The sequence below is a fragment of the Piliocolobus tephrosceles genome, chromosome 12 (assembly GCF_002776525.5).
Source record: "Piliocolobus tephrosceles isolate RC106 chromosome 12, ASM277652v3, whole genome shotgun sequence".
NCBI classification, from domain to species: Eukaryota; Metazoa; Chordata; class Mammalia; order Primates; family Cercopithecidae; genus Piliocolobus; species Piliocolobus tephrosceles.
In genome coordinates this window covers 99,202,280-99,228,771 of record NC_045445.1, presented here as the reverse complement: position 1 = coordinate 99,228,771, position 26,492 = coordinate 99,202,280, and the positions used below count along the sequence as shown (strand labels likewise).

At 38.9% G+C, this 26,492-nt stretch overlaps 1 protein-coding gene and 1 non-coding gene across 3 annotated transcripts in view; one reads left to right on the top strand and one right to left on the bottom strand.

Annotated features, from left to right (window-relative positions):
- The window catches only part of CLCN5 (chloride voltage-gated channel 5), a 163,927-nt gene that overhangs the window by 14,052 nt on the left and 123,383 nt on the right, over positions 1-26,492 (top strand). The gene's annotated exons all lie outside the window — the stretch shown is intronic.
- LOC111535782 lies at positions 4,461-4,567 on the bottom strand. Its single transcript, XR_002729558.1, has one exon. It is a non-coding gene; the product is annotated as a U6 spliceosomal RNA (small nuclear RNA).

The window sequence follows — 26,492 nt, the reverse complement described above, 5'->3', positions numbered from 1 at the left end:
GTTGGTAGGATATAGGTTGATAGAATCCATTAGAGGGCACTTTGAAAGACTTTCTCAAAATGTAACTTGTACACCTTTTGTCCCAATGAATCTATTCTCAAAAGGAACTGCACAAAGGTCACTTGTTACAAGGATGTTGGTTGCCTTCCTGTTGCCATCTTTTTTACTATCAACAGTCTTATTAATGTACAGCATGAGAGACCGGTCATGTTAATTATGGTATTTACGTACTATGGTATGCTGTTCATTTCATTTAAAAGAGTAAAGTAGCCTGGATGTGGTGGTTCACGCCTGTAATCCCAGCAATTTAGGAGGCTCAGGTGGAAAGATCACTTGGGATCAGGAGTTTGAGGCTGCAGTGAATGTGCCGCTGCACTCCAGCCAGGGTGATAGAGTGAGAACCCGTCTCAAATAAGAAAATAAAACAGTAAAGTAGGTATACATATAGTGACAGGGAATGGTGTCCAAGATAAATTTTTAAGTGAAAAAAGGGGTGCAGAATGGTATATATTACAGGATCCCACTTGTTCAACACAAAGAAGGGAGGTATTATATAAGAATTCGTGTATATGTGTTCTTGCATTTGCTTAGAAAATTTCTAGGATGACGCACAAGAAATAGTTGTCAGTTACCTTGGAGATTAGAGGTGGCGAGGCTAGGGATTTTAGTTTTCACTTGACACCTTTCTGTACTGCTTGACTTGTTTACAACAACCTGTAAAACCTTTAAATACTAAAATTTAAATAAAAACTGTACCTCACTAGATTCTTTCCTCGACAATTTATACTAATAAAAGGAATATTAGTGGTTGAGGTGAGAGATCAGGTCTGAAGCAAAGGAGGCTGACCCTGATAAAACCAAGGGTCTCTAAAAGCTACCTCTGTGGCCAGAGGACTTAGGAGAGATGTTGCTTTGTTAAAGCATAATGCTAAGAAAACAAGTAAGATTAAATTGGGTAAAAATTACTTGATTAGTTTTTTGATGAAACAGTTGTAATCATGTCATTAGTTTTGATCTCTGGATATATTAATACCTAAACAGCATAGTAATTGTATTCCAGACTACAATTTAAACATTAAATGTTTCAATGTGTAGAATGATAGCTGTTTTTCTTGTTCAATTTGTTTAAATGTTGCAAGTGAATGCTAAGCTACAGTTTCTTGAGCTTTTTACTTAAGGACCTGAGGAAAAATGCAAGTATAATCTTATGCTTGAAGTAGAGAAGATATAAATTACCTGATATTTACCTTATAATGTTTGGATTAAGTTAAATCTTCAAATTCTTAAGGCCCCTTCTAGCTCAGTCTCCTCCCAAAAAGGGCTTTTGTCTGAGGTACAAGAAGTCAAAGGGTTGTCTGTCGGTGTCCTCTTGGTTTGGCATAATGAAGAGTTCCTTCACCCAGTTGTGGATGTTCAGAGACAAGAGTCACTATCCTGTGTTAAGTGACCCTCCTTCTCTAACATTTGGGGTTTTAGCCAGGAGATAGGTGGTAGAACACAAGACAGGTTTTACTCTAGGATGTTGATTGAGAAAGATATATAATCGGGCAGGTGGTAGAGACTGGAGTAATGGGAACAATTGTGAGAAAAGAAAAGGCTATGTAATTTCAGGCTGTAGAAAGACTGGAATCAGGGGTAGAAAGACTGGAATCATAAAGAATGCAACTTTTGTGATATTTTTTCTGGTTGTGGAAACCAGAATATGAGGAGCTGCCTGGAATTTGGTTTGCAGTTGAACCTGGACCTGGAGGTTATGCCTAGAGAATGAGGCATAAGGATTCTTATCTTTGTTGGTGATCACAGAAGCTGTTAGAACTGGCCCCAGCTTGGACCGGGCATGAAGGAGGGAGGAATTGGGAGAAGAAACCAGACATCCTAGAAAGACAGAGAAGATGCTGAGCTCTGAGTGGGCTGGACTTTGTATGTGCTCAAAGCCTGTACTTGACTGCCCTGCATGGAGGATGTTGCTTACATTTCTTACTCTATAATAAAGTATTCTGAGTTGACCGAGGTCAAGAAAGAGAAAAGAACCAATAATAATAGCTATCATTTATAAGTACTTACCATATGCTTTTTTTTTTTTTTTTGAGACAGAGTCTTGTTCTGTCACCTAGGCTGGAGTGCAGTGGCGTGATCTGGGCTCACTGCAACTTCTGCCTCCTGGGTTCAAGTAATTCTCATGTGTCAGCTTCCCAAGTAGCTGGGACTACAGGCATGCACCACCATGCCTGGCTAGTTTTTGTATTTTTAGTAGAGACAGAGTTTCACCATGTTGGCCAGGCTGGTCTCAAACTGGCCTCAAGTGATCGCTCACCTTGGCCTCCCAAAGTGCTGGGATTGCAGGCGTGAGCCACCATGCCCAGCCTACCATGTGCTTCTAAAAGTGCTTTACATGGATTCTCTCATTTAATCTTTCCAGTAACGGTATAGCAGATAGGAACTGAGGCATAAAGTGGTTGGGTCGTATTCTGAAATTGTAACTGGTAGAGCCTGAGTCTGAGGCAGTCTGCCTCTAGAACCTGTGCTTTTAGTTATTCTGTATTTCTAGGACCATAGCTCCCAGAATCCCTTCTTCACTGCCACCCCCAATCAATCAAGGTAATGGCCAGCTGTGAAAGAAGGAAATTTCCTGTTAGAGTACTATTGCTGTGGCCCTAATGAGCAAGTGAAATGATTTCAAGGGAGTAAGAAAGCAGAGGCTTGAATAAAGCCTGTGGGTAAGTGAAGTACAATTCTGTAGCCAAAATTCTGTTTTCTTTCTAAATTTAAATAAGTGATTTTGTATCTTCTGTGTGGAAGACACTATTAGGTATTATGTGTGGGACTAAGAAGATTCAGAAGCAGATACTGTCCTTCCAAAAGCTAGTCTCTGAGGAAGTTAAAATATGTGCACTAATAACCATAACCCAAGCTTATGTTAGAGACATGGTTAGAGAGTCATGGACTACCACAGAAGTTAGACAAAGGTGAGGAGGTGGCGTGTGAGGAAGACCATGCAGTATGGGTAGATTCTTCTGTAGCTGGAGATGTCAGAGATATTATTTCAGCCAGCAAAGTACCAGGTACATTTGAGGGAACTTGAAAGTGTCATGCCAGACCTGTTACATTTATATACATTGTCTCATTAACTTTTTGTAACAACCTTTTATTGACCAAATGATTTAATTGTCAAAACGAGGACACTTTTGAGAGTGGAGTACTAATCAGATGGAATAGGAATAAACAGGGGCTCAGGAAAACCAGGACCTATGAGGCAGTTGTTATTATTCCCATTTAACACGTTAGAAAATGAGGCCACAGATCACATAGCTAGGAATTGGTGGAGCTAGGATTTGAATCCAATCCTGGCTTCAAAACTAAAAGATTCATACTTCATTCCATATACAGTGGGGTACAATTGAAGGGCTTTGAGCAGAGAACTGTCATGGTCAGAACTATGCAGGACAGATGGAAAGGAAGGACTGGAACTGGGGTGATGAGTTAAGAGATTGCTGAATAAGAGTCATGTAGAACATTCTAAGGACCTGTATACAAGATGTTAACTTTGGAATTTAAAGGAAGTGATAAATGTAAGAGATATCACAAAGCACAAAGGAATAAATGACAAAGTTAGACTACTGGGCAACTTTGAAGGGAGAAGAAGAGTAAAAGGTAATATAGGATTTCAAATTATTTTAATGAAAACATTTTGTTAACCAAAAGTAGCCACTAAGGTAACTTAGAAAGATAATGTGTGTTTTCACTAGTGTACTAAACTAAGAGAAAATCTGCTTCTCAGTATAGTTGACTTACTGACTTGTAATCATGAGCAAATTATTTAACCCTTTCTTGCCCAGATTTACTCATCTTTAAAACATAATGTTGTCTCCCACTACAAAAGCCCCATGAACTAGCACAGATTGAATGCTTCTTTATCTCCACATTTTCAAAATTTGAGTGCTCATGCTCAATCATGTGAAATTGCATCCTAGTGTTGAATACAACCACTTTTATGTCATATTGTAAAACAGTAATAATATTTATCATGTGATATGTTACCACCCTCTTCTGAACTCCTGCTTCTGTTATTTCCTTTAACTAGTTGCCAGATAAATTGTAATGCCAGCTTTATAACATCTTTTCTGCCATTGTCTTCAACTGTTATTTAACTTCTTTATTACAGTTTAACTTTCTTATATGTTTATCTTAGCTCCCCAATAGAGTGGAAGATACTTTAGGGATGGGAACATAGTTTATACATCCCTCCATTCCTCCTAATTCCTTAGGTAGAGTCACCCAGGAAGTATTTATTGATCTGATTCAACCAGTTCATGTGGCACAATAAGACTTTTTGTTTTCTACCTTATACCCTGTTAATATGGTCTCAAATAGTATTGGATTTTGGATAATTATTTCTTACTATGAACTCATAATGATCCCAGAACCCACTTTTCCCTCCAAGTTTCTATCTGTCTGTCCCTTTCTCTTCTAATTTTTTCAAAAATGTGCATGTCATGCTTGTGCAGGGACCATGCTAATCTTCTCTGTATCATTCTAATTTTAGTATATGTGCTGCTGAAATAAGCACCCTTTCAATTTTTTTTTTTTTTTTTTAAGATGGAGTCTCACTCTGTTGCCAGGCTGGAGTGCAGTAGCGTGATCTAAGTTCACTGCAACCTCCGACTCCCTGGTTCAAGCGATTCTCCTGCCTCAGCGATTCTCCTGCCTCAGCCTCCCGAGTAGCTGCATTTACAGGCGTGAGCCACCATGCCCAGCTAATTTTTTCTTTTATATTTTTAATAGAGACAGGGTTTTACCATGTTGGCCAGGATGGTCTCGATCTCCTGACCTCATGATCCGCCTGCGTTGGCCTCCCAAAGTGCTGGGATTACAGGCATGAGCCACCGTGCCTGGCTACCCTTTCAATTTTTTTTGTTTGGAGACAGAATCTTGCTCTGTCTCCCAGGCTGGAGTGCGGTGGCATGATCTCCACTTACTGCAATCTCTGCTCCCTGAGTTCAGGCTTCAGGCAATTCTCCTGCCTCAGCCTCCTGAGTAGCTGGGACTACGTGCACATGCTGCCACGCCCGGCTAATTTTTTGTATTTTAGTAGAGATGGGGTTTCACTGTGTTGCCCAGGCTGGTCTTGAACTCCTGAGCTCAGGCAATCCACCTACCTCGGCCTCCCAAAGTGCTAGAATTAAAGGCATGAGCCACTGCGCCCGTCCTAATTTTTTAAACAAGAACCTTTCTATGCCTTTACTTAAATATTAATGTAATTAAATTTTTATTTATTGTTTTTCTTGTTAGTTTTAGCTTTATTATCACATATATTTCATAAATACCTTTATTCAAAGAGTTAATAAAACATCATTTGCTATATTTGTTTTCTGTTGCTGCATAATGAATTACCACAAACTTAATTGCTCAGAACAACAAACATGTATTATCTTGCAGTTTCCATGGGTCAGGAGATGGTCATGGCTCAACTTGGTCCTCTGCTCAGGGTCTCATAGGCTGCAATCAAGGTGTTGGCAGAACCGGTGGTCTCATCTCAGGCTCAGGGTTCTCTTCCAGGCTCATGTGATTGTTGGCAGAATTTAGTTCTTTGTGGTTGTGGGATTGAGGCCCTCAGATCCTAGGGGCTGCCTGTAATTCCCTGTCACATGGTCTTTCTATAGGCAGTTCACATAACAGCACCTTGTTTTTCAAGGCTTGCGAGGGATAAAGTCTCAGTTTGTCTCTCACAATGGCAAGAAGGAATCAATAATATACACATATATATCTAGTCATGGGAGTGACTTCCAATTACCCTTGCCATATTCTATTGGTTAGAACCTACTCACATGTCCCACCCATACTCAGGGAAAGGGGATTAAACAAGGACATGAATATCAGGAGGTGGGCATCATTGGGGGTCACCTTATGGTCTGTCTGCTATATTTGGCATAGCTCTGAATCAGGCTAATTGAATACTTTCTTTTTCTTTTTTTTATTTTTATTTTTTGAGATGGAGTTTCCCTGTTGTTGCCCAGGCTAGAGTACAGTGGCACGATCTCGGCTCACCACAACCTCCACCTCCTGGGTTCAGGCGATTCTCCTGCCTCAGTCTCCCGAGTAGCTGGGATTACAGGCATGTGCCACCACGCCCGGCTAATTTTGTATTTTTAGTAGAGATGGGGTTTCTCCATGTTGGTCAGGCTGGTTTTGAACTCTCAACCTCTGGTGATCTGCCCGCCTCAGCTTCCCAAAGTGCTGGGATTAGAGGCATGAGCCACCGCGCCCAGCCAAGACTTTTTAACTTACTGTTATCCATCAACAAACACTCACTGGGTAAGGCTATTCTAACAGCTGTGACTCTAACTTTACTGTCATCCACCAAATTTTTTTCATCTACTTACAAAGATAAAATGAGAGATGATGTTCAGTAATTTGCCTGAAGTCATTCATTGTGTGAGGCCTTCCACTGAGACAGAGTGCTGGAGTGGGAGCAAAGTTGAGATGATTTGAATTTGGGTGCCTATCAGATATCCACATATATCCCATGGCCTGGGGTATAGAGAGGGTCTGGTCTCTAGTAGAGATTTGGGGATTCTTCATGTATAGATGATATATGAAGCCTAGGATTTGAGTATACTTTGAGAGGGAAAAGGTGCCAAAGGCAGAATTCTGGGGGAAATCCAGGTACTCAGTTTGAGGGATTTCCCTCACCTCCTTATATAACAACCCAAACAAAAAGGAAACAAGTTATCCAGTCTCAGAGGAAAAGTTGTATTATTTTGTCTACTTCTGCTTCAGTCCCTTCTCTGTCTGTTTATTATAGATACTACTTACTGAATTATACCTCTTTTCCTCTGGTTTCTTCTCTTCCTTTCCGCTGGACCCATTCGCTATCGTCCATAAACACGTTCTGGTCTCCCTTTGCTGTATCTTCTGGCTACCAATACCTATCTAGTCAGCCACTTAATCTTTCTGGGCCTCAATTTCCTCAGAGATTGAGGGATGTGATGTAGGGAGGAGGTTATGATTTTTAAGAGGCCTCTTTCTGACCTAAATTTTGTTCTGCCATCTTATTTCTCTACCTTTTCCCGTTTTGGGTTGTGTTGACTGTTCAGTTCCTTTTTGAAACTTCCCTCCCTGGGCCACAGAGTTGTACTCCTCTAGTTCCCTTTCTGCCTGCCTCTGTCACTGCTTCTCCATTACTTTTGTTTCCTCCTGCCTCCTAATTATGTCCATATTCAGGAGTATCAAGTTCTTTGCCTTTTCTCTCTTTATACTCACTGCCTCAGAGATTTCATCTACACTCCTGGCTTTACCTTTTTTTTAAAATTATAGAAGTAACACACAATTACATATTCCTATTAAAAAATAATACAGATGCATCTAGAGTAAAAAGTGAAAATGCCCCTTCAACTTCATCCTTAGACATAACCACCATTATTTGATTGGTGTTCTTTCTCCAGGTGTTGAGTCCCAAATCTATAAAGGTAGCTCTAAACTCTAGTTTTCACCTATAGCTGCAATCAGGATACCTTTATTTGGGTGCTCCACTATCAGCATATAAAATCAGCTAGCTGAATGACTTTGGGCATGTGGTTGATATGGTGTTTTTTTTTTTTTTTTAATTCTGTGGTTCTTTCATGTCTTGTATTTATTTCTTTTTGTGTCTCCATAGCATTAAACAGTAGATATTCCTTACATGTTTGGTTGATTCTGTTATTTTGTGGCTCATTAGTACTCCTTCCCAATTTGCTTATATGCATAGACCCAAGGAAATGGAATAACCCTCTGTTAGTACTTTAGGTGAAAAGGTGGGTGGCTGAGTATAGGGCTTAATCGTCGGGAACCAGAACACATGAGCAGTTAAATGGGTAACAGTAAGTATGGGGGCTTGATGGAGGAGAATGGGGTGGTAGATGGGTAGTATATTGAAAACTTTGGACAGTAAATTAAAGCCAGGGTGCTAACATTAAATAAATATATCATGGGTTGTAAAATATAAATATCTTAATCTAAAATATTAGCTACCAAAATCACTGTTCATATGAAAACATTGTTTTGGCTCTGAAAAAGATACATGGATAATGTCTGCAGTGTAGTGGGTCATTTTGCAAAAGTATGTTCTACTGTATGTGTATTAAATGCAAATTAATTGGAAAGATTGCCAATGAGAGTGTATCATTGCATGTTGTATTAATGAGGCTGTGTCGCATAAGCAGTTACACACTGAAAATTGCCAGTCTTTGTAAAAGCTTAATTCCAAAGAAATTTAGGGTAATCATGGACAGGATCCATAGTAGTGGTTCTCAAATGGGGGCAATTTTACCCCCTGGGGAAATTTAGAAATGTCTGGAGACATTTTTGTCACAATTGTGGGGAGGCGTTACTGGCAGCTAGTGGCAACAGGCCAGGTAAGCTGATAAACATCCTACAATGCACAGGCCAATTCCCTACCACGAAGAATTATCTGACCCAAGATGTCAGTAATGCTGAAGTTGAGGAATTTTCATGAAGGGAATTTTGGGTAGGGCAGGAGACCCATGGAGGTGACCGTTGATGCCCCTTTGTTATTAATGCTGATGTCCTGTAATTCTTAACCTTGCTACCTAGTTGAAAGCTAGAGGTTATGACAATTGTTTGGCTTTTAGTAACAGCATACATATCAGATAGATGGACCATTTGTTTTCTTTTCTAGGTATTTTGGTTATTTGACTATTAAAGTAACTTATCCCCAGACTTTGTCAATGTTGATTTTTTTTCAAGCGGAACTTACCACCAGAACGTTTAAAGAGCAACAGACAAAAATGCTGAGACTTGATAAAATTTTATGTTGAGTTATTGCATATTGATACTGAGTCCTAAATACTGTATGCAAATGTATCTTAAACTGAGATATAGCTTATGAGTGTAAATGGGTTGGCTAAGGTAATGTAGTGATTTATTCATAGACCCAAGGCCAGAAATCAGATTCCTTGATTCCCAGGCCATTATTCCTTTGATTTGGCTATTGCTTCTGTATAACATCTTTTCTGCTTTGAGTCTCCTGAAGAGCACAATCAAGTATGTCGAAGATTGAATCATCTTAGGTGCTGGACGTTTTGCACATTTATACAAGAATATTCAATATTACCAGTCATCTTAAAAAAGCAACAAAATAACCCAAAATAATGCTGAGTAAAACACAAGAAGTTATGTTACTTTTTCACTTAGTAACATGGATGAAATATTACAGCAAATGGGGACAGAGCTTAAAGGAAGTGGTAGGGTGAAAGGACCATTAGTGTAACACAGCTGGATGGCATTTCTCTAAGCTACCATTTTGAAGAATGTTGCTCTTTGGACTGACTCCCAAGCTCCATCTGGCTAGCACTTTGGAATTTTAAATGGGTAAAAAATATGATTTTCCATTGCTCCCAGCTGCCCTGCATGGTTTAATAGACAACTATGTAAAAGACAGGGAGTAGAACCAGCATTTGCTTTGCTTTATGAAATTGGGAAATACACTTGGTTTTTTAGCTCAAGTTTTTTCATAAGTAGATGATATGGTAGAGGATTATGGTAGTTAATATTTATTGAGTCCTTACAATTTATCAAGTACTAAGCCCTTCCACATATTAAATTATTAAACCTCAATATAGTTCTATAAGGTAAATACTGTTATTACCCCTCTTTTATAGTTGAGGAACTAAGGCAAAGAGAAATTAAGTAACTAGCTTTCACAGCTAATAAGTAGTTCCTGGTATGAATTGAGATATACTGTAAGTGTAAAATACACACTAGATTTCAAAGACAGCGTGATAAAAAATGTAAAATATCTCAACAATGTTCTGTATTGATTACATGTTAAAATGATAATATTTTGCTTTTTAAAAAATTCTTAGTTTTTGTGGGTACATAGTAAGTGTATATATTTATGGGGTACATGAAATGTTTTGATACAGGCATGTAATACATAGTAATCACATCACGGAGAATGGGGTATCTATCCCTTCAAGCATTGTTTGTGTTACAAACAATCCAATTATACTCTTTTAGTTCTTTAAAAATGTATAGTTAAATTATTATTGACTATAGTCACCCTGTTTTGCTATACAATAGTAGGTCTTATTCATTCTAGCTATTTTTGGTACCCATTAACCATCCCTACCTTCCCCAGAGTCTCCCACTACTCTTCCCATTCTCTGGTAACCACCCTTTTACTCTCTGTGTCCATCGAAGTAATATTTTGGATATATTGGGTCAAATAAATTAGAGTGTTAAAGTTAATTTCACCCGTTTCTTTGTGCTTTTCTTAAGGTGGCATCCAGAAAATTTCAGATTACATATGTGGCTCACATTTTTATATTTCTGTCAGACAGCACTGCTCTAGAGAGTTTCATCTAGCTCCTGGAGGTGGGTGATATCTCATCCTTCTATCATGTACGTGAGACTAAAAGCTGAAGAAGCCAAAAAATTAGATACATTGGATTAAGGTTTGCTGTTGTAGCCATTAAGTCTCTAAGGTGACATTAGGCCTATTCTCTAATGTTTGCATTATTAAGGGGTAAGGAACAAGGAAGCTGTTATACTTAGGTACATTCTAGGGTGTTAGTCCCATAAACACCTATTGAATAACTGTGTAAGGCATTGTGTTGATACTGTGACTCATATAAAAATCAGTGACTTAGACTTTGCCATCAAGGAGCTTATTATGTGGTAAAAGAACATGTATACACGCAACTGTTCATAAAATCATATATAATGGAATGGTAGAAACAAAGGGCTTGGAATCTTAAGAGAACAAGAGGTTATTTGCAGCTAGCATGAGGGTGGAAGGTTTAGGAAGGAGGTGACATTTGAGCTGGTTGGAGAAAGATGGATAGGATTTCAGTAGAGGTCCCCTCTATACTCACAGGAACATGCAGAACTGGGTGACAGGTCACTGAACTGACATGCTTTTCTCTTCACAAAACGGAAACTCTGTGCAGCACAACATGGAGAGAGGTCAGAGACCTTGACATGTAGGTTTTTTAAGGGCCCATTTGTGTTGATATGCCTTCCTCATCAGACCCCTGTCTTGCATATACATAGAAACTTCCAATCATAGAATACACTGCTTATCTAAGTCTTTTGGTTTCTGACATCCTGGATCAGCCAGGCAGCAAGTGATGAAACGCATGGCTCATGCCTGTGCATATGTTTCTAGTTATGCATAGATGAATGGGCAGGCAGATAAATTGTTTTTAAACTGTAGTGGAAATGGCCCCATCTTGAAATTGAGATATAACTTGAATTTCTGTTGTCGAATCTCTTGGGCAAATAATTGTAGCTCCTACCATGGGGAAGAATAAAGAAAGGGGCAGAAAGAGGCTGGGAATATTACTCTAACAGAAGTATCTCTACCTTAAAGTGGGAAAAGTGGGAAAAAAAATACTCTCCTCACTCCACCAATACCACTATGTTCAAGTCTGGCCTTCCCTTCCAGCTACCGATTGTAGCTGGATTGGTTTGGTTTTGTTTGGAGGTCATTTGGCATTACAAAAAAATTGGGAAATAAAAGACTATTATTTTCAAGATAAAACCTGGAAAGAAAAGAACCTATACCCTTAAGTAGGAAGGACTCTCCAGTCTATATTTGCAGATGGGCGGACTTTGTCTTCCAGGTGGGTTTTTTTTTTATCAGTTGTTTGTTTTATGCTAATAGAGTTTTGCCCCATTAACATAGAATATGCTTCAGTGACTCCTTCCTACTCTCCAGAGGACACCCGCACAGTTAATTGGCTTTTCCTTTTATAGAATTCTAAAATGTTAAAGCTACAAATGGATACTCTTATAGAATGTTGCAGTAGCTGAGTCCCTTAGTTAAAAAATGGTAATGTAGTTCTTCTCTTTAAAAAATTAAAAATAAATGTAATATGTTATTGTAATATGTATTTAACCAGTTTTAAAAATTAGAAAATATAAATAAGAAACAAAAAATTTTAACATCCCAGATTTAAAAAGAGAGAGAACCATTGTTAACACCCATGCATATAGACTTCTAGATGTGTGTGTGTAACTATTTTTTTTTTTTTTTTTTTTTTTGAGATGGAGTTTCGCTCTTGCCCAGGCTGGAGTGCAATGGCACGACCTCGGCTCACTGCAACCTCCGCCTCCTGGGTTCAAGTGATTCTCCTGCCTCAGCCTCCCAAGTAGCTGGAATTGCAGGCGTGCACCACCACGCCCAGCTAATTTTGTATTTTTAGTAGAGACAGGGTTTCTCCATGTTGGTCAGGCTGGTCTTGAACTCCCAGATCACCTCAGGTGATCAGCCTGCCTCGGCCTCCCAAAGTGCCGGGATTGCAGGTGTGAACCACCGTGCTCGGCCGTGTGTGTGTCACTTTAATAAAAAATGGATCACATCATTTTGTAAAGTATCGTTTTGATCTTTACATTGTAGATATGTTTCTATATTGTCACCTCTTCATCTACAATAACTTTTTTGTGTTTTTGTTTTGTTTGAGACAAGGTCTCACTCTGTCGCCCAGGCTGGAGTGTAGCGGTGCGATCACAGCTCATTGCAGTCTTGACCACCTGGGCTCAGGCCATCCTCCTACTTCAGACTCCCAAGTAGCTGAGACCATAGGTGCAGGCCACCGTCAGCTAATTTTTTTAATTATTTGTAGATATGGTTTCTCACTATGTTGCCCAGGTTGGTCTTGAGCTCCTGAACTTAAGCCATCTTCCCGCCTCGGCCTCTCAAAGCATCGGGGTTATAGGTGTGAGCCACCGCGCCCAGCCTACAATAACACTTGACTACTCCATTTTATTGATGTACCACGAGTTATTTAATTAATCCACTGTTATTGGATATTTAAGTTGTTTCCATTGTTCCCTATCATTACCTGTGCTACAGTGAATGTTCTCATACTTAAATCTTTCTGTATATACTTAATGTTTCTTTAGTATAAATTCTTAAAAAGTAGAATTGGATAGGTAGGAGGGTAAAGATTGATCAATGTATACTATCCCCAGTAGTCAACTGAACTCTTGCCAATCCTGTGTATTCTCGTTTGGAAAATGCTTGTCAATTTGGTAAGTCAAAAAGGGCTTTTTGTTGTAGTGTATTCCTTTAATTATGACGATGTTGGACTTTCTTCATATATTATTGACAGTTCTTTATTGGCAGTCACTTTTTAATTTATTTATAAGTTATTTTGAAGGATAGTGACTCTCATAATGTTGCACAGGTTTCTTCTCAGTTTTGATATTTGTTTTTTAATTGATTTATTTTTAATGTCCATGAGTGTTCCACTTTTATATAGTCAAATGTATCAGCCTTTTCCTCTATGGTTTGTACTTTACACATATCTTACCACAGAGCAAGGAATTCTAAGGGCCAAGGAGATGTGCCTACCTATAACTCCTGCCTCTTTCGTCTAGACCAAGCTTGTGCAACCCGCAGCCTGTGGGCCACATGCAGCCCAGTACAGCTTTGAATGTGGCCCAACACAAATTCATTAACTTTCTTGAAACATTATGAGATTAAAATTTTTTTTTTCCTCATCACCTATCACTAGTATATTTTATATCTGGCCCAAGACAATTCTTGTGGCTGAGGGAAGCCAAAAGATTGGACACCCCTGTTCTAGACCATACTCTAGGTACTTGGAAGCTGAGGAATCTCTGTTCAATGTGCTTCCAGGGCTTGTGAGGGCCTCTGCCCTGGATCTGTCCTCTCAAGGAGAGACTGTGCCATACATGTGAGCTCTTCTAGGTCTAAGGGGGTGCTTGTTTGGTGGGAGAAATGTATGGATGAAGCTTGGCTATGTGGACTGAGTGGTCTACACGCAGGCGGCCAAGGCTCCTAGCTGTGTAGGAAGGAGTGGGGTAGTAGAGAGAAGGAAGGAAAATTAATAGCCTATATTTGTATTTTTGCCCCTGGCCTTGTAAATATTAGGGATGGACCTATTTCTCATAGCAACAGTTATAATTTTAGTTACAGTTAAAGATTGGATCTTTGTGGCATTTCCTTTGGGATAAGATGAGATCAAAAAAGTTAACTTTTCCCCCAAATGCCACCCCTCTTCTTTTGTAGATGGGGAAACTGAGCCTTAGGCTGTAATTGGTCCAGAGTCACTGGGCTGGTTAGTGGCAGAGCTGTTTCTTATAACTGATAGACTAGTGCTCATTTTTTTAAAGGAAGATCGATCTGTGTTTAACTCTGGGATCTGTTACTAACTTGCCTTTCATGTGTTACGCAGGACAGGTCACTTAACCTCTCAGAGTCTCTAATTAAGTAAATAAGAGAATCCTACCCACCACCCATCCCTGTGCTACCACCATTCCACCCAACTAGCTGCATTTTCCAGGTTATGCCCCTTGTAGGCAGTGTCGACCTCAGCCTTGTGCCTTGTCTTGTGGACTGACTGTTGCCTCTGTTTCTAAAACAGTCAAAGCTCTATGGCCCTTAGTTGAAACCTGTACCCCTTAAGCTCCAACCAGAACCCTGAGGATGGGAATACACATATTTGTAGACACCCAACAAAGTATTTGTGTTTTACAGAGTTGGCATTTTTTTTTTTTTACAGCTTCCAATTGGCTGTTTAGATAGTCACCCCCCAGCCCATGACTCCCCCATGAGGTACCATAAGCATAGCCACTGTTAAAAGTCTGAGATAATTTGACTGCTTTTGAATACTCATTGTTTGTTATAATGACTTTAATGTGTTTTCCACTGTTCAATTTATTGTTCAAACATTCATCTAGTTTTGACTCAGTATCTTACATTCTGTCTTTACTTTTAATGATGTACTTACTGTCTACTCCAAAGACAGTTCAACCTAACAACTATTAAACTGACTTTCAACATGGCAGATTTCTTTCTTTTTTCAATATTTAATGAAGGAAAACCCTACTGCTCTATTTCCCCAGAGGTAGAAATCTCAATTTATGTTGTTTGAACTGGGAGAACTTGTTAATTAAAACTGTCAAACTGTAGTGAATTTTGCTATTTTAATATATGTTGCATCAGTTGATGGGGGCAGGGGTTGGAATAGTAAATAGTACACAGATACTTTTGTGATTTGGTTATGATGAGACTGATCTTGTAATGGATCTTCAAATTGACAAATTCTGGGAAAGCCAAAAACCAATCCCAATGTGTATAGAACTGTACCACTATTCCAAAGGTCTGTCTTAATTATTTGAGCCTGATGCTCTTGCCTTCACTCTGCTTTAGGACCAATCTGCTTTAGGACATTAGAGCTGATATCAGCCACTTCCAGAAGGGTTCAACACTGGGTTTTGCATCCAAACAGGCCTAATCTTCCAAGATTCCTAAAATCCTATTGTCTTACCTTTGATCTAGTGCAGCCTCTGACTAAGGCTGGCATGCCACTCACCCTGCAGTGGCCTTAGCAGGTGATTGTTCCAGCTGCCCCACAAGCAGTGACTCTGGAGTGGGTCTGCCTGGATTTGAATTCTAGCTCTGACACTTGACCAGCTGTGGTTATAGTCACATTTTACTCCTCTATGCTTTAGTTTTCTCATTTGTAAAATGGGGATAATAGTATCTGCCTCACAGGACTGTTGGGATGATTAAATCAGCTAATAAATGTATAGTACTAATGTCTACTAGCCTATTGTTGTTGGTTTTGCTGTTGTTATTCCGTTGTCATGGAGATCAAAATGCTTGAAAATCCTTCCTTATATTGAGCTGAAACCTGTCTCTTATCTCTAACCACTGTGGCTGCACAGAAGAAAGTATAACCCTTTCCCCACTTGCTAGCCTTTCAGATACGGGACAGGTAAGGACATATGTATGAAAGCACATTGTAAGCGGTAAAGTGATATGTTACGTACAACAAGGTATTTAATATTATCATTATATTGTAGCCTACATTATAATTATTATCTAAATTGTCCTTTCTATCTGCCATGTCTTATATTTTTTAAATTGCATACCTTGCATTCCTTCTAGTGTTCTTTATATGACACGATTTCCAGATATTTAACCATCTTAGTTGCCTTATTTGGGATACACTCAAGTTCATTCATGTCTTCATAAAAATGTGGCCCTCAGGAATTGACTTGGTCCTGTATAGGCAATTGAGCTAGTACAGAGCACAGCAATAGTATAATGTTTACCTCTCTTCTCTCTTAAAAGATACATACCTTGTGGCCGGGCACAGTGGCTCATGCCTGTAATCCCAGCACTTTGGGAGGCCGAGGCGGGTGGATCGCTTGAGGTCAGGAGTTCGAGACTAGCCTGGCTAACATGGCAAAACCCCGTCTCTACTAAAAATACAAAAAATTAGCTGGGCATAGTGGCATATGCCTGTAATCCCAGCTACTCGGGAGGCTGAGGTATGAGAATTACTTGAACCCCAGAGGTGGAGGCTGCAGTGAGCCAAGATTGCACCACTGCACTCCAGCCTGGGTGACAGAGTGAGACTCTATCTCTATAAAACAAAAAAAAAATACATACCTTGTTAATAAAGTGGAATATTCCGCCAGTTTGAGGGAATATTATCATTCTGTTGACCTCAGAGCTTTTTAGATGAAGTCCCATTAAACCCTTTTAACCATTTTAAAACTTGCATCTTTTCACTACATAATTTTTGAGTTTTCTTTGTGTCAGGGCACTGTGTTGCATGCTGCGGGTACGATGGTGAGTTCTACCTTTATCTCCATTACCTTTCAGTTCCTAGCCTTGCCTGTTGGTATTTTTGGATTCTAGTTCTGCTTGAAACAGATTAGCTGTGTCTCCATGTTTTATATCATTCATGAATTTTATGATCATGCTTCTACTGTCTTTTCTAACTTGGCGGTATTTCAGTAATGCCAAGTATAAAGCCCTGAAGCATGCAAGTTGATCTTTTGTGAGGTTGACATTGATCCATTAATTGGTATTCTTTAAAAACGCTTTTTATTTAAACACAATAATTGATTCAGATAATTAGGGTTACTGCAAACAAATATACAGGGAAGTCTCATGTACCCTTCCTCCAGATTCCTCCAGTGATAGCATGTTACAAACTATAGTACAATATTGAAACCAAGAAACTGACATTGATACAATCCACAGGGCTGGGCTTATTGATAGAGAGGTGGAGAGGGAGAGAGAAAGCGAATGGGGGGAGGGAGGGAGAGAGAAAGAAATGAGAGAGGCTCCATGCAACTTCATCACATGTAGCTTTGTGTAACCATCCCCACTATGATCAAGAGACCTTACTATCACTACAAGATTTCCTTTTGCTATCCCTTTATATAGCCACATCCCTTCCTCCTCCTCATCCCTAATCCCTGGCAAACACTAATCTGTTTTCCATCTCTACGATTATATTATTTCACAAATGTCACATAAATGGAATTGTGCAGTATATATCCTTTTGAGATTAGTTTTTTTCTCTCAGCATAATTTATTTGAGATTCATCCCAGTTGTTGCATTTAGCAATAGTTTGTTCTGGTGGCATTCTTGTTGAGTAAGGTTATTTGATCAATCATAAATCATCCTCCTTGTTCAGGACAGGGCATACCTGTCCCACATGAACATATTCTATAGGGAAAAAATGTCTTCAGTGACTTACTGAAACTCAAAAGCACTTTGTTCCATTACCTCAATCTATGATTCTCATGACCTGATCATTGTTCATAACCATCTGTTTACTAGTTCATTATAAACTGACTTTTTTCCCATCAAGATTAGCAGTCTTTGTTTTCTGAGCCATTTCAGAAATGCCCCAGCTTTTTAGTTTTACAAGTAACAGCCCAATTTTTCTAGTCTGCTATGATTTTTTTCAGAGATTACCAGCAGTGGCCTCTCAATCAGGAAAGTAGGTTATCTCAGTACTATAAGATATACTTTATCTGGGCCCACAGGTCCAAGTTCATTTGAAACTGCTTGCTACTCTCATTATCTCTGCATCAGATGGGCGTGATAAACTCTTATTCACGTTCGTGCTTTTGTTTCCAGTTTGAAAAATTATTCTTATCATTTAAGATGAAATAGAAATAGGAACTGAGTCATTCTACTTGCTTGCTCACTTGCTCTCTCTGTCACCTGTTCACATATATCTTCTACTTAGGGTAGATGATCTTAGTTTGAAAAATCTGCACCTGCTATAACTACATTAGTTCCTGTAGCGTAAAAGCATGTTTTCTGGGTAGCTTATGTTGTGTTCTTTAGTCACTTCTCCTTTTTTTTTCCTTCAAGATCATGGGGGATTGATAATATTATGAGACCTATCCTCCCAAATACTTTATTCCTCTTACACATTAGTCCACTTAAGGGTCACTGCGGTCTCTTGTAGAAATTCTCATTCTCAGTTTCTGGGGAATACCTTCATTCCCTATTGTTTTTGTTTGTTTGTTTGTGGTCATTACCCAACAATACTTAAAATGACATGGCCATATTTCCTAAAGTTTCTTTCACTTCTACTTTTACCAATCAGTTCTTCTTTCTTGGTCAAACTTAGTTACAAAGTTTGTAGTTCCTCTCATTGCTTCCTCAGCATCCAAAAGGATGGAATTTTCCTTTTATAAATGCAACACAAGCCTTCCCCTTTCATAAGCATGGTATTTCCTGGCTGACATTCCCTTCTCAGATCTCCTGTGCCCTCCCAGAACTCTTGTTCCTTGGTCAAGCATGTCTGTATATTCGCAGCCATTTTTTCCCCAGAACTCTTTCCCTTGATGGCACTGTTTTCTCCACAACAATCTTAAATGGAGCCTGCTCATTTGCCGATAATTCCTCAATCTTAAGCTAGCTTCTGTGCCAGAATGTTGTTCAACGACTTTCCTTTTCCCTTATTCTTTGACGTGCATGCTATCAGTTATTATGCCTATTCTTTTCATTGGCACAGACCTATCTTTAGGTTACTTGTTCTCATTCTATGAGGCCTCTGGAACCTAGCTTAGTCTTCTATGCTCCTCTGACTCCTTGTATCATTCCAGACCATGCCAGTGGCCTCCTTGATGCATCATCAGATGTCCCAGCATGATATTTCCTTGACCTATGATAATATGACCTCCATTTTCACTCTGCTTCAGCAACCTCTTCATATGGGCACACTTACTAATCATGTCACCATCTGGAACTGTTCTACTTCTGATACTTAAACTCTGAAATTCAGGTTTTTGACTAAAACCTCTAGCCTTTCACATCTCCTATTCCCTGACTCTCACAGAACCTCTTTGACATCACCAGTGCTTCTAGTTCCTTCCCCTTTCTCCCAGGAAGTCTTCCAGCCTTCTCCTGCTTGTAAGTTCTTTCCCACCCAGCAAGCATTTCCCATCCCCACTTGACACTGCCAACCATTTGATATTAATTCCCACAGTATCCTCAATTCCCTCGTGTCCTTCTTGTTCTACTGCACCTGCCCTGCCAATCTCCAAACCTAGATAGACTTCAGCATCTGTTTTTTTCTGTTCTGTTCCCAGGCTGCTGAGTAAGTACTAGGGAAAATTGCCTCACCATGCTGATTATATCCATGACCAAACTGTGATTTCTAACCACAGCTGGATCCTCAACGGCTGTTCACTAATCCTTTTTTACACATTCCTCGTTGTTTTATTTTCCAATTTCCCACAGCAACTGTTCCATTTTCTTACCACACCCCTCAGGCCTCCTAACTTAGTCCTCTCTATCCCCAGCTTCCTCTCAGCAGGTAATCTAGTTATATAGATTACCTGCTGAGGGAAACTGGAGAAAAGAGAGAGCCCATTGGTCACAAACTTTCTCTTTCCCATCCAAACATTTATTTCCATGGGTACTTTCACCTTTATTCTTTTAATACCATCTTTTCCAAAGCTAACCTCATTTTCCTTTTTACCTATCCCCTGATGCATCTTTTAAGATATTCTGTTCCATTAATCATCTCCCTTCTCTCTCTTGTATCTTTAGTGTTTTTCTCAAAGAGCTTTTACTTCTGCCTACAGACATGTCCAAGAATCCCTCTTTCATTTCCTCCCCCAAAATCTTCTTTTTAATCCTACAGTCCCCATAGGCTAATGGGATATCTTTTTCTCATACTTTATTTCAAAGTATGTTAAAAGGGCCATCTATACTTCCTTATCTTTCAGTCTTCAGCTCATGAAATCTGGCTTCTGTACCCTTCCCTCTACTAAAACCTGACCTCTCACAGGTCAGCATGACTTCCAAATTCAGATTAGGTGGGATTATGTGTCCCAAGACACACAAAACAGAGGAGGGAAAACATGTGTCCATGCACACCAGGTTGCCCATGCCGGTTTAGATGAGAAAAGAAGTATGAAGCAGGAGGAACAGAGTTCGATACTACATCTTTCTTCTATTCCAGGGTAGTCCGTAGTGTGATCCAGTAACACATTACTTCTTTCTCTTCGCTTTTATTATTGACAAATATTTTTACCTTCTGGTTTGTTAAATTCCATAAGGAAGTGCTACCTTTTTATTACAGATATGATGATGATGATGATGATGACAATGATGATGGCCACCTACTGTGTGACATATACTATGATAGATATTTAAATGCATTCTAAACTTCGATATTCATTAACAGCTTAGTGAAGTAAGTATTCTAATACCCAATTGATCCATGGGCCACTTAACGTTCAGAGAGGGCAAATATCTTGACCAAGATCACATGACAAGTAAGAGGCAACACAGAGAGTTGAACCCTGGTCAGCCTGGCTTGAAAGCACCTTCCTTAACCATTACACTATTGCCTTCTATAATCGAGTGTCAGATGCCATCTCACCAGCTCTTGATGATCATAACTGTGAGATTATTTTTGCTTTTTGCTGTTTCAAGCATCCTAATATCTTTGTTACCAGTCCTATTAAATCAGTATGTAGACTCCTCTAGCCCTAGGTATGATTTCTGGCTTTTTTGCCTTGTTTTCTCTTGAGAAGCAGTGAATATCCTTTCCAGTATGGTGTTTCTTTGTCACAGTTGGTGATATTTTTTCCTTCTCTTAACATTTCCCTTTCAGTCCATATTTATCATGTTAGTGAATCTACAGCGAAATCATTTCTTCCTGCTCTTTGTGAAATTTCCTCCATTTAGTCTGGCCAGAATAATGGCCAGAAGTCCATTATTCTGAGATCTTAAGTGATTCTCCAGAAAAACTACATCCTATTCTTTGACATCATCCAAGTAGCAAGATATTCATTTCCCATATCTTCTCTCCTAGTGAAAAGTCATGACCTTCAACAGGAAGAAACAGTGAAAAGCTTCCATGTGTCCTTTAAGTCTTCAGTTTTCTACCTAAGCTTTCAAAGTCAGGTCCTTCTTGGTTATATAATTTTTCCCAGATCTAAACATTTGCATGAATAAAAATAAAGTATAAGATGCATAACATCCGTGTCTATTTTATTGAAAGAGTCAAAAAAATACATGACATAAGGATCCAACTGGGACTGAAAAATAAAAAGGCAGCTTCTGCTGTTAATGGGGCTGAGACAATTGCAAGGTTTACAGGAAACACCTTTTCTCCCAGCGTCACGCAGCACCTGGAAAATGCCATGAAGACACCCTCTTTCAATGGCTACTGCTTTCTTATCAATGATGCTTCAAGACCCACTTGGCTCTTCCCATGTATTACTGGAGATTCCCAATTGCTGAGCTGCAATTGCCCATAACAGCAGCGAATCCCTAATTTATTCCTGCTTCTCCTGTTCCTGCCTTATAAATCATAACCAGTCCAGAACTGATCCCTGCTTTTTTTAGGCCTTCCTCAGAATCCTTCACCAGGTACCCATAAGAAGCTTTTTCCTCCCTCTTGTTGAGCACATTCCATGATTCCTCTGGAGTATTGTCCTTATGAAAGAGTGAACAGATCGGACTCTGTCAGACTACGGGCTTGTCCTTGGTGGTCTTTAGTTGATTAGACTTTAAATGTCATTCTCACCTTGAGCTTCCCTCAAATGAAAATTTGACCTATTTAATTTCAAGCCTGGCCCAGTCCCGTATTTTCTGCCATGACAAAGAAAGCCCCCACCCTCTTCTTGGCCCAGTCCAGGTATAGTGCTAATAACAGACTGATCTGGTGCCATCTTAAGCCTAGGGGCTGTAGCATGAGCTAACAATCCAATATTAGAATGATAATAGGGAATTGACATACCTGGGTCAATCCTATACATGGTGGTAAAAGGGGTACAGACTTAATGAGCAGCCAGTGACTCCAGAAGGAGCTGAGAGGTGAAGGAAGTGAGAGACATAAATTGACCTGAAACATATTTTTAAGGAAGTGTTTGAATTGAGGTAGGGTAGAGAGGTAAGAACCAGTGACTCTGGGCAGATTAGGATGACTTGTGTAAAAGGATAGGTGCAAGAACGAACAAGTCATGTTAAAACAAGAGCCCTTCCTTTGAGACTGGAGAGGCGAAGAGCAAGACATTTTACATTTATTCATCTCTCTTTTTTGGAAAGTATGTGGTTTAAGGGCCAGGGAGAAGCTGATTAGGATTTCAGAAGATACTGTTAAAACAGGTGGCCGTCATAGTAATGGAAAACTAGTCTAGAAAAGAGGAGGAACAGATATATTGAGCAGTATGTGGGACAGGGTGGTAACCATATATAACTGATAGCATGCTCTGTGCTGAAAAGCCCCAATCCATATATGTGTACATATGTGTACATAAACCAGGCAGCTTCTTTTGAAGGTACTTTACTTGTTATCTGGAGAGAAGATGTTTTTAACTTCTCCTCACCTTGACCACTCAGAGCAAGAAGATATTTCCTGTTTCTTAATTCTGGCCTTACATCTGGAAAAAGGGAATTTTATTTCCATCCTTAGAAGTCCATCTCAGGACAAATATTACAGATCAGTATTCCCTGCAAAGGAGGGACGACCAGTGAATTCCATGTTAGAGTTATTCCGAAGACCTGTGCTGTTTTCTACTGAGGCCATTTAGGATATAGTAAGTGTATGTTCTTCCTGTTTGTGGACCAGGTTTAAGTCTGTCTTTTTTTTCTTGTTATCACTAAGAAGAACTAAGAAATGCCTGCATTGCATCATCATTTCGACAGAAACCAAAACTTTAATTCTGCTGCTTTTGAAGTAAACTAGCACCTTTCTTATCTTGGGCAAATTCACTGAAACTTGTTAACCAGTTAGGTGGTAACTGTACCTCTTTATTCCCTATTTGGATGTAATGCGTGTTGCATTTTTAACTCTGACTATATAAATAACAATATAAAGTATGGTACAGTTGCTTTGGCCTGGAAGGATGTTTGTCCAGCAACCATTTATTGAGCACCAACAATGTGCCAGAAAATGTCAAACGATGTTGAGAAAAATTGAGCTGCTTTTGTTCAAATCGAAGCAGTAAACTACTTCTAAGATATGTTCTTCAGAAATAGTTATCACAGGAGGAGTAGGTAAGAGATTACTTTTTGTAAAGAAACTTCATGAATTCTATCCAATTGTAAGTAAAGTCACTGCATGTTAGTGAAAAGTGTAGCTTGAAATAGATTTTTTCAGTTACAGCTGTAATGAACAAGTAACAATTTATTTATATTTTACTTAAATAGGATGAACTGTGTGCCAGGCTTTATTCTAAGCAGCTTACAAATATTAACTCATAAATCCTCACAACCACCTTATGAGGTGGATACTGTTTTCACTCCATTGTATAGATGAAGAAACTGAGTCACACAGAGATTTAGTATCTTGCCCAGGGTTATGTGGCCATTAACTTGTGATGTTAGGATTTGAATGCAGTCTATTTCCACAGTCTGCGCGATCTATACTAAGCTGCAAATAGGTTCTTACTGAGTGGCCCATAAGGTTAATTAGGTGGATTTATCATGCCCCCTGAAGTCTTGTTTATGCTATTGATCTGTTTATTAAACTCATCCCGATATAAAGATCTTTTTCTACCCAGATCTAATCAAGATTATGGCAAATTCTGAATTGTATTTATTTTTAACTTTAAAAAAAATACTATTTTAAGCTAATTTTTCAGGACACTTACTATGTACCAGGCACTTGTCTCTGAGGCTCATTCTTTCTGCCATCACACTGTTCAGTTCCACAAGCCCTCTCTTTTCCATTCCTCCTTCAGCAGCAGACTCCCACAGACCGCACATAGGATACCTTTATTCTGCCTCAATTTGTTAGTGACCAAGTCTCCAAAGTTCAGGGGAAAACCTTTCTTGAACTATATCAATATGTACAATGACTCAAAATTGTGTCATGTACAACAAAATATATGTACTCTCTAGGGCAGTCAGCAGGATTGAAATAAGTCAGTCAACAGTTTTGTATAGCTCATTCCATTTGGAAGGTGAACAGATAGGGTCACTTCAGCTTACTCCTCTTCAGCTTAAAATCAGGAGCATCAGAGTAACAAAGGGGCCGAAGGTGGGTCTGATGATTTGTGAGATTCTGTTCCACCTTGAGAACATGTGATTTTTTATCAATTTTTATCAGCTTTATTGAGATATAATGATATGCAGTATACCAAGATATCTTTATGTAGGTTGTACTCCATTTATCTCAGCAATATTTTGTAGTTTTCAATGTACATACAGGTCTTGCATATCTTCTGTGAGATTTATCCCTAAGTATTTCATGGTTCTGATGCTATTTAAAATGGTGTTCTTTATTTCAATTTTTGATTGTTGCTAGTATATAGAAATAGAATTTATTTTTTACAATAGCGTTATATTTTGCAACATGTTAAACTCACTTATCAATTTTAGTAATGGTTTTTGTAGGTTCAATACATGGATGATCATGTCTCCTCTTAATATGAGTTTTAGGTGCTCCTTTCCAATCTGGATGCTTTTATTTCTTTGTCTTGCCTAATTGCACTGGCTAGAACCTCTGATACAATGTTGAAAAGTGGTGAGAACCTTGCCTTGTTCTTGATTTAGAGGGAAAGCATCCAGTCTTTCATCTTCAAGAATGATATTTGCTGAAGGTGTTTTTTTTGTAGTTGCCCTTTATCCGCTGGAGGAAGTTCCCTTCAATTCCTAGTTTACTGAGAGGTATTTTAAAATTAGAAACAAATGTTAGATTTTCTCAAATGGTTTTTCTGTATCTATTGTGGTGATCATATGGTTTAATAGTCTTTTAATATGGCGAATTACATTGGTTTTCAAATGTTAAATCAATCTTGCCTTCCTGAGATGAACCCCACTGGGTCTTGATTATTGGCTTTAGATATTGTTGGATTTGCTAAAACTCTGTTAGGAATGTTTACATGTATGTTTATTAGTGATATTGGACTTCAGTTTTCTTTTCTCAAGACATCTTTGCCTGGTTTTGGTATCCAAGTAACATTGGTCTCATAGAATGGGTGGAGAACAACTCTATCCCTAGAACTAGTATTATTTCTTCCTTCAATGTTTGGTAGAATTCTAGTGAAGCCATCTGGACTTGGAGTTTTATTTAGGGGAATGTTTTTAACTACAAATTCAATTTTTTAATAGGTGTTGTATATTCAAGATATCTACTTCTTTTCTTCAGTCTACTTTGGTAGTTTGTGTGTTTCACATAATTTGTCCATTTCATCTACGTTTTAAAATTTGTGATAAAATTCTTCACAGTATTTTCTTACATGTTTAAAATTTGTAGAATCTGTAGAGATGTCCCCTCTCATTCCTGATAGTGATAACTTGTGTTGTCTCTCTTTTTAGTCTGTTCTGTCTGGTTAGGGGTTGATAAATTTTATGGATCTTCTCAAAGAACTAGCTAAGTATTTCCTTGATTTTTCTCTTATTTTTATGTTTCCTTTTTAAATGTTTTCTCTCTCATTGATTTTTATATCTCTGATCTTTAATATTTTATATCTTTTCTTACTTTGGGTTTCTTTTGCTTTTTGTCTCTTAAGTTTCTTTAGGTGCAAGCTGAGACATTGATTTGAAACCTTTATTTCTTTTTTCTTTCTTTCATTCTTTTTTTTTTTTTTTGAGACAGAGTCTTGCCCCGTTGCCCAGGTTGGAGTGCAGTGGCATGATCTCAGCTTACTGCAACCTCCGCCTCCCGGGTTCAAGCAATTCTCGTGCTTCAGCCTCCCGAGTGGCTGGGATTACAGGCGCATGCCACCACGTCCAACTAATTTTTGTACTTTTAGTAGAGACAGGGTTTTGCCATGTTGGCCAGGCTGGTCTCAAACTCCTGACCTCAGGTGATCCGCCTGCCTCAGCCTCCCGAAGTGCTAGGATTACAGGCGTGAGCTCCTGCACCTGGCCTGAGACCTTTCTTCTTTTCTTTTCTTTTTTTTTTCTTTTTTTTTTTTGACTGTGGTAAAATTTATTTCTTTCTCCCAATATAATCCTCATTCACCATTAGGTCATATTTTTAATAGTTGTTTTGTTGGTAGCTAGTTTGTTCAAATATAGACTCCCTTTTTTAGATACAGGAACTTCAATTTTTTCTGTTTGTGAGGTTTTTTTTTATTATACTTTAAGTTCTAGGGTACATGTGCATAATGTGCAGGTTTGTTACATATGTATACTTGTGCCATGTTGGTGTGTTGCACCCATCAACTCGTCAGCACCCATCAGCTCATCATTTACATCAGGTATAACTCCAAATGCAACCCCCCCCCCCTCCCC